Raw genomic sequence first — 7427 nt, 5'->3', positions numbered from 1 at the left:
TTACATATGTGAAGCAAGGTGGATGTTGGCAACATCAAATTTTGGCTTCAGATCAAAAGAAGCCTACTCGCTTTGATGAAAGAAAATCAGAGTTGAAATTTATGGTTGCAAGAAGCATGGAAACTTTCATATTGAATACAAGTTCAAGAAACCATTTCCAGTTGAGGTTGCATAGCAAAGAGATAAGAAGAACTTCTAGCTAAGGATGGGTAGAAGAAGTCAAGAAAGCTCCACAATTACAAGTGTGGGTAGAGTCTTCTGAAGAAAGAGTAGGTGAAGCTCTTGAGATTGAGGAAACTATAGAAGCCTAGAAGATCAAAGGAATCTCAAGAGGTTCTAAAGAAGAGAGTTGAGAAGGTACCAAAATACCAAGTTCGTGGGAAGATTGATGCGGTATTGGATAGTAGGTGTGGAGGCTTACTATAGAGAAAAGGTTGGTTGCAACTCACAGTCAACATGGGGAATATCAAAAATAGAGATATGAAGATTACTAGAGGCAGTCAAATGAAGGAATAAATCGAAAGAAAAATTAGGAAAGATAACAAGGGTGGTGGAAAAAATAAGATGAGTTAATAATAATTTGACAAAGATGTTTCTTCTACAAGAAAGTGGGAAAATTTAGAGAGATGGATCGAAGCTTAAGAAAATTATCAAATTGTATTTTAAACAATTATATGTAAATATACTGAGACATAGAATGTGTCTTGATTAAGAAGGAGAGGAAACTTATAGTAGCTGAGTATGAAAAAAGGTATTTGGAAGAGGAAGAAGCAATGCACATCTATGAACCAGAATATGGAATTAGACTTGGAAAGGAAGATATGGATGAGGAATTTAAGTATAATTATAATGTGTGCATAGTAGAATTAGATCAGCAATGAAGAGTGGTGCTAGAAACATTCATCAAGATTAAAGTGTCTTGTGTTGTTAAGACTAATGAATTATGTATGAATGCGGGTTATGAAGATGGAAAACCCTCGAAAGTTGTCATAAAGGAAGAAGAAAATATAGTATTCCTTCAAAGAGACAAAGGCAAGAAGAATTTAGCATATAAAGAAGAAGAGAGACACTTAAATGTAGTGTCTATTGATGCGATATCAAACCTCTTGGAAGGATGGTCAACAAGGGTTAAAAGTGAAGGACATACAGGGAAAGAAGTTACAAATATTGAGTTAATGAGTTTACCTTTAGTAGATTCTATTTTGTTGAATGAATGTATGCTGACACATAATAAGCAAGGATTTGGCTTTGAATATAACAATAGGAGTTTAAGAAAGAAATGTATACAAGAGAGAAAGGAGGACAAAGAGCACATAAAATTTTTTGTCTCAATGGATGAATGGGATGAGTTCAAAGGAGTATCAAATCAACATAAGTATGAAGAATAAGACATATTTTTGGAAATACTGAGAGGGGGGTGAATCAATATTTCTCTTCAATTGTTATTTTTACCAGTTAAATCATTTATATTTAGAACACAAAAATGAACAAAAGGAATAAATACTTTTATTAATATAATATTTACAATAAAAAAAGTACAATATATGTAAGGTTTCAATCTATTTCCAAGCACCAACTTGGAATTTTTGTGAGGCTCCAACCTCCAGAGCACCAACCCTGTCTTATCAAGGCACCAAACTTGGATTTAGGAGCACCAACTCCAAGGACACCAATCCTTCCAATTCTAAGGCACCAACCCCAAGGGATCCAACCCTCTATTGTATATTGCCTGGATATGTTTGGTATTTATTCTCTACTCCCAACCCTGATAGACCTACGACTTACTTCTGTCCTCCTACTTTCTTCTGTCCTGTTGGACTTGCAGCTTACCTCTGTTTCTTCCAGTTTATGAGTTGTGAACCGTTACCTCTTCTCTGTGATAGATGCCCGAGACGCCTGACTGTCTGCACAAAAAAACAATTCTCTGTTTCAACCTGTTGTTCTATCTGCCGCGGTAAGTGCTTCAAGAGTGACTTCTTCTCATTGTTCTTAGTGTCATGATCTCTTACTTCCAAGGATCATACTCATAAATACTTCAGTACTGGTGTAGTCTATTGCTCCCTTCAAATGATGGTAGATCAAACCTTATTTCGCTTCATCGAATTGTTCAACTCAGTTACGATATGTACTACTCCTCTCTTTAAATAATCACAGGTTCAAACATTTCAAAGATTAACCCACGCAGCAGTGTCGTTTGACCTTCGGCTTCCAATGGCCTTTCGTCATCTACCAGACCTTTGGTTTCTTGACCTTTTGACTTATTCTTACGTTTGCTTGACCTTCCAGCTTCCTCTGTTCCTTCGATTACCCAAGGAGGTCCCACATCCACGTCATCAATCGCAATCACAACTTTCGGTGGTCTACGATTGCAACTCTTAACATCACCGATATTCGCACTGTCAACATAGTTAAAACCATATAATGGGTGGTCCCACCTACCACATCATCACATTAATCGCAATCATGGTTTACCATCGTTACATTTCTTCAAGACTAGGGATACGTGACGGATGCAATATTCCAATAAGCTTCTTTTGATAACTCAATCGAGTCCACTTAGTCCTAAGTCTTATCATATTAAATCTCCACCATTGATCTCATCTTTAATCCGACCATTGTTGATCCACCCAATCAACAAACCCAATCGTTTATCCTCCACCATTTGATAAAGGCGTGCTAGATCCAATGGTTCATAACGATAACGGTCGGGGAACTTGCACGACGCTTAACCGCCTTTATGGAGCTGATAAGGATTATAAATCCTTGATCTATAGAAGTTCGGGTCCATTCTTGAGATTAACGTTCGATCATTTTGTGACCCAATATCCATTGGATATACGAGGTCATAAAATCTACGGCCTTCGAGTCTTCAACTAGCACACAGGTTAACAGCAGGCTTAACCCTGATCATTGACTGTTACGTAACTGTTGAAAATGAGATCAACCGCTAGGATTTAGTGCGGGACTTCAGCCATGATCAAGGAAGTCCGTACTTTCCTAACACCACTCTTCCGATATTTTAACTACTCTAATACTCTACAATACTCCTCCGATATGTTAACTCCTATGATATTTCTCCAGTATTTCATGTGATATTACCTGTTCTGATACCTCCTTTGACTTTCGATACTACTTCGATAGCTCTTCTCTGCTCTGAATTCTCTACTATGATAGCTCTACTCTTCTCTAATATTCTCTTCTCTGATATTCTCTGATCTGATAGCTCTGTATTGATGGCTTCTGATGAACTCTTCCTGCTCCTGTTGCTTCACAAATCTTATCTGCTCTTGGCTTCACTTCATTCTTTACTATCCAAAATATTGCCATATTGACATCAATGACAATCTAGATCAACAATCTCCCCCATTGTCATTGATGGCAATATTTTTCTTCTCTCCCCCTTTGACATCAATGGCAGAAAGGTGCACACGAACTCCCCCTGTCAAACTATTCCCCCTGTCATGCAATATCTTTATGAATCAACTTAATGTGATGCTAGAGAAATAGCCCCCGTCTTTTGATGAAGATGTTCAGATGCTTCTCGAGGAGGAGGTTTTGTGAAAATTTCAGCTATCTGCTCCTTAGTATTGATATATTCCAAGATGATGTTTTGTTTAGCTACTTGTTCATGAAGGAAATGATACTTGATTGGTATATGTTTGGTCTTGGAGTGCATCATTGGATTTTTGTTGAGGCTGATAGCACTTGTGTTACCACAATAGATGGTGATTGGTTGATTTATGCCTATGTTGACATCTTTCAAAGCTTGCTTCATCCATAATATTTGCATACAACAATCTGTGGCAGCTATATACTCGGCTTCAACTGTAGATAGTGATATGGATGTTTTTTTTGTTGAACCAAGATACTAGAAAATCTCCCAGGAAGAATGCATTTCCACTAGTACTTTTTCGATCATCGACACTTCTGGCCTAATCAGAATCAATGTATGCAGCCATAGTAAGAGTTGAGCTCTTAGGGTACCAAAGATCGAAATCAGGAGTTCCTTTCAAGTATCTGAGAATTCTATTTACAACCAATAAATGGGATTGTTTAGGAGCTGATTGAAATCTTCCAACCATTCCTACTGCTTGCATAATGTCGGGTCTCATAGAAGTTAAGTATAGAAGGGCTTCAATTATTGACCTGTAATGAGTTACATCTACTGGAGGGGAGTCATCATCTTTGCTTAATTTCCAATCTATGGTCATAGGTGTGCTCATGGGTGCACAATCTTCCATTCCATATATTTTAAGCATGCCTTTAACATATTTGGCTTGAAATATGAACATGCCTACCATGGTTTGTAATACTTGTAGTCCAAGAAAGTAATATAACTCTCCTATCATCGACATCTCAAACTCGTTTGAAATATTCTGAGAAAAATCATGGCTCATCTCATCATTATTACTATCAAAAATCAGATCATCAACATAGACAAGTGTGACTAGTAACTTATCCTCATCCATATTTATGTAGAGATTACTTCCTGCCACCCCCTTCTTGAAGCCTTGTTGTTGTAGATGGTGATCCAATCTTGCGTACCAAGCTCTAGGAGCTTGTTTCAACCCATATAATGCATTTTTCAACTTACAAACAAAGTCTTTTCCTTCTGCTATATTAAACCCTTCTAGTTGCTCCATGTGGACTTCTTCCTTGAGTTCCCCATTCAGAAATGTTGATTTTACGTCCATTTGATAGATTTTAAATCCTTTTGAGTAAGAAAATGCCAAGAACATCCTGATAGATTACACACGAGCTACTGCTTCAAAGGTATCTTCAAATTCAATTCCTTCAATTTGTGAATATCCTTTACAAACAAACCTTGCCTTATTTCTGATGATTTGTCCATCTTCATTCATTTTGTTTTTGAACACCCACTTGGTTCCAATTATATTTTTATCCTTTGGACGAGGTACCAGCTCCCATGTCTCATTCTTCTCGATTTAATACATTTCTTCTTCCATGGATTTTACCCAATGAGGATCCTTACTTGCTTGACTAAATGTTTATGGTTCTATCATGGATAGAAGAGCAACATAATTTTTCTTTGGTGTGCTTGTCATCCTTCTTAGGGTTTGCATCCCTTCATCTATATTGCCAATAATCTACTCTTTTGGGTGATTTTTTTGGAGAAACTTTATCTTTTAAGGGGTTTGAAATGGTTCTTTTTCCTTGTGTTTTTCTTGATCTTTTTCTTCTTTTTCAGGCTCTTCTTCAATGAGAGGGTCAACTTCATGTTCTTCAATTTCTTTTTCGGGAAGTTCTTCATCAATATTCACATCAATGCTTTCCACTATTTTTGTAGTTGATTATTGTAGCACTTGTAGGCTTTTCTCCTTGTAGAATATCCAAGGAATACCCCTTCTTCTACCCAAGAATCAATTTTTCCTAGTGAGCCATCATTGATTTTTATGAAGCACTTGCTTCCAAAAATCTTGAAGTATTTTACAGAAGTATGTCTTCCTTTCCATAATTCATAAGGAGTCTTCTCATTATTTGGTATTAGTTCAGTTCGATTCAAGGTATAGACAGTTGTCTCAACTGCTTCTCTCCAGAATTTTGGCTACAAGTTAGTTACTATCTACATTGTTCTTGCCATTTCTTGAACTGTCTAGTTTCTTCTTTCAACTACCCCATTTTTCTTGGGTGTTCTGGTAGCAGAGAGTTCTCTTTCGATTCCATGTACTTTACAGAATTCCTCAAATTATTTTGATGTGAATTCTCCCCCTCTGTCTATTCTAAGACATTTAATATTAGAGTCCTTTTCATTTTCTACAAGAGCTTTAAGATTCTTAAAACACTCAAATGCTTCGGATTTATATTTTATGAAATATACCCACATCATTCTAGTATAGTCATCAACAAATAAAGAAAAGTACCTTTCTCCTTGGAGTGTCAGAGTTCCAGTTGGTCCACATAAATTAGCATAGATGATCTCCAAAGGCTTTGATGTAGAAAATTCCTTGGTCTTGTGGCTAGTTCTAGTTTGCTTTCCATGTTGACATGGACCACATACTCCTTGATTTGGCTTGAATAACTTTGGGATGTCTCCTACTGCATTAATATTTCTGATATTGATCAATTTATCGAAGCTTGTATGTCCAAGTCGCTTGTGCCACAGCCAACTTTCATCTATTTGACTTAAGTAACATTTATCTTCTTGATTTTTTTTCAGAATGTAGATGTCATCTAGTGTTCTAACGCCTTTCGCCACAAGTTCCACTGAGGAAGAGTCCTTATTTCACAATATTTAGTGCTAAAGACAACATTATGTCCTTGATCACAGATTTGGCTAACACTCAAGAGATTGTGTTTGAGCCGGTTTACTAGCAAAGCATTTTGAGCCTTTCCTTTTCGATTAATAAGAGTAACAATTCCTTTTTCAACAATTTTGGCACATCCACTTCCAAAGGATACACTTCCTTCCTTTTTTAATGATACAAACTTCCTTTTGTCCCCTGGCATGTGTTTGGAGCACCCACTATCCACAAACCAATGATTTTCATCATTGTGAGAACATAGAGCTAGGCCAAATTTATTCGTGTTGGGATTCTCATTTTTTTCTTTTCTTCTTTGGAGGGGGAAATTTTGTTCATTGTGTCCATTATCATTACATAATGAGCACATTGGATCAAATTTGGCCAAGGGATAAAAGGAGTTGTAGGTCTTGATTTGTCCTTGCCCTTTGGGACCATATGGTTTGTTTTTTAATCTTTCAATTTTGGTGTTTCATCCTTATGGTCCATGTAGTGTCTAGCTTGATGACCAAAATTTTTACAATAAAAACAATGCCCAAAACAGATAGTTTTGTACTTGTTGTAATAGCCATAATTTGAATCAAAATTCTTCCTTGGAGTTACTCTCTCTTCATTCTTTGTATTTGAGATGGGCCTTTGATGAAATAATATTTTGTACCTGTTGTAATAGCCATGATTTGAATCAAGATTCTTCCTTGGAGTTACTCTCTCTTCATTTTTTGGATTTGAGATGAGCCTTTGGTAAAATAATCTTTCTTCTTTTGGGTTGCTAGAATGCATGTCAGCATAGCTTTTCACATTATTCTTAGTATTTGATGATTCTCCTTTAAAACCTATCCCAAATTTGTCATGTTGAGGTTTTTTATTATTTAGGATAGTGTCAAGCATTTGAGAGCTTTCCCAACCCTTTTTGACTTGCTCCAATTCCTTCCTCAGAGATACTATTTTGGCTTCATTTTCTTCACAAACTTCTTCTTTTTCTTTTAGCTTATTTTTCAAGAGGTCTTCCCTTCTTTTTGTTTCCTCATTTTCTACCTTGAGAGAGATGATTTTATTTCATAATTTCTCATTTTCTTCAATGGAACTCATTAACAATTCATCTACATTTCCTTCTAGCCCTGAATCATCATCATTTGTGAATGTCATGAATAATACTTCTTGGCTTCC

Source organism: Pinus tabuliformis, chromosome 5_1 (assembly GCF_031772625.1).
Source record: "Pinus tabuliformis cultivar Carrire ecotype Pingquan chromosome 5_1, CPIR1, whole genome shotgun sequence".
Taxonomy (NCBI): Eukaryota; Viridiplantae; Streptophyta; class Pinopsida; order Pinales; family Pinaceae; genus Pinus; species Pinus tabuliformis.
This window is presented reverse-complemented; position numbering follows the sequence as displayed.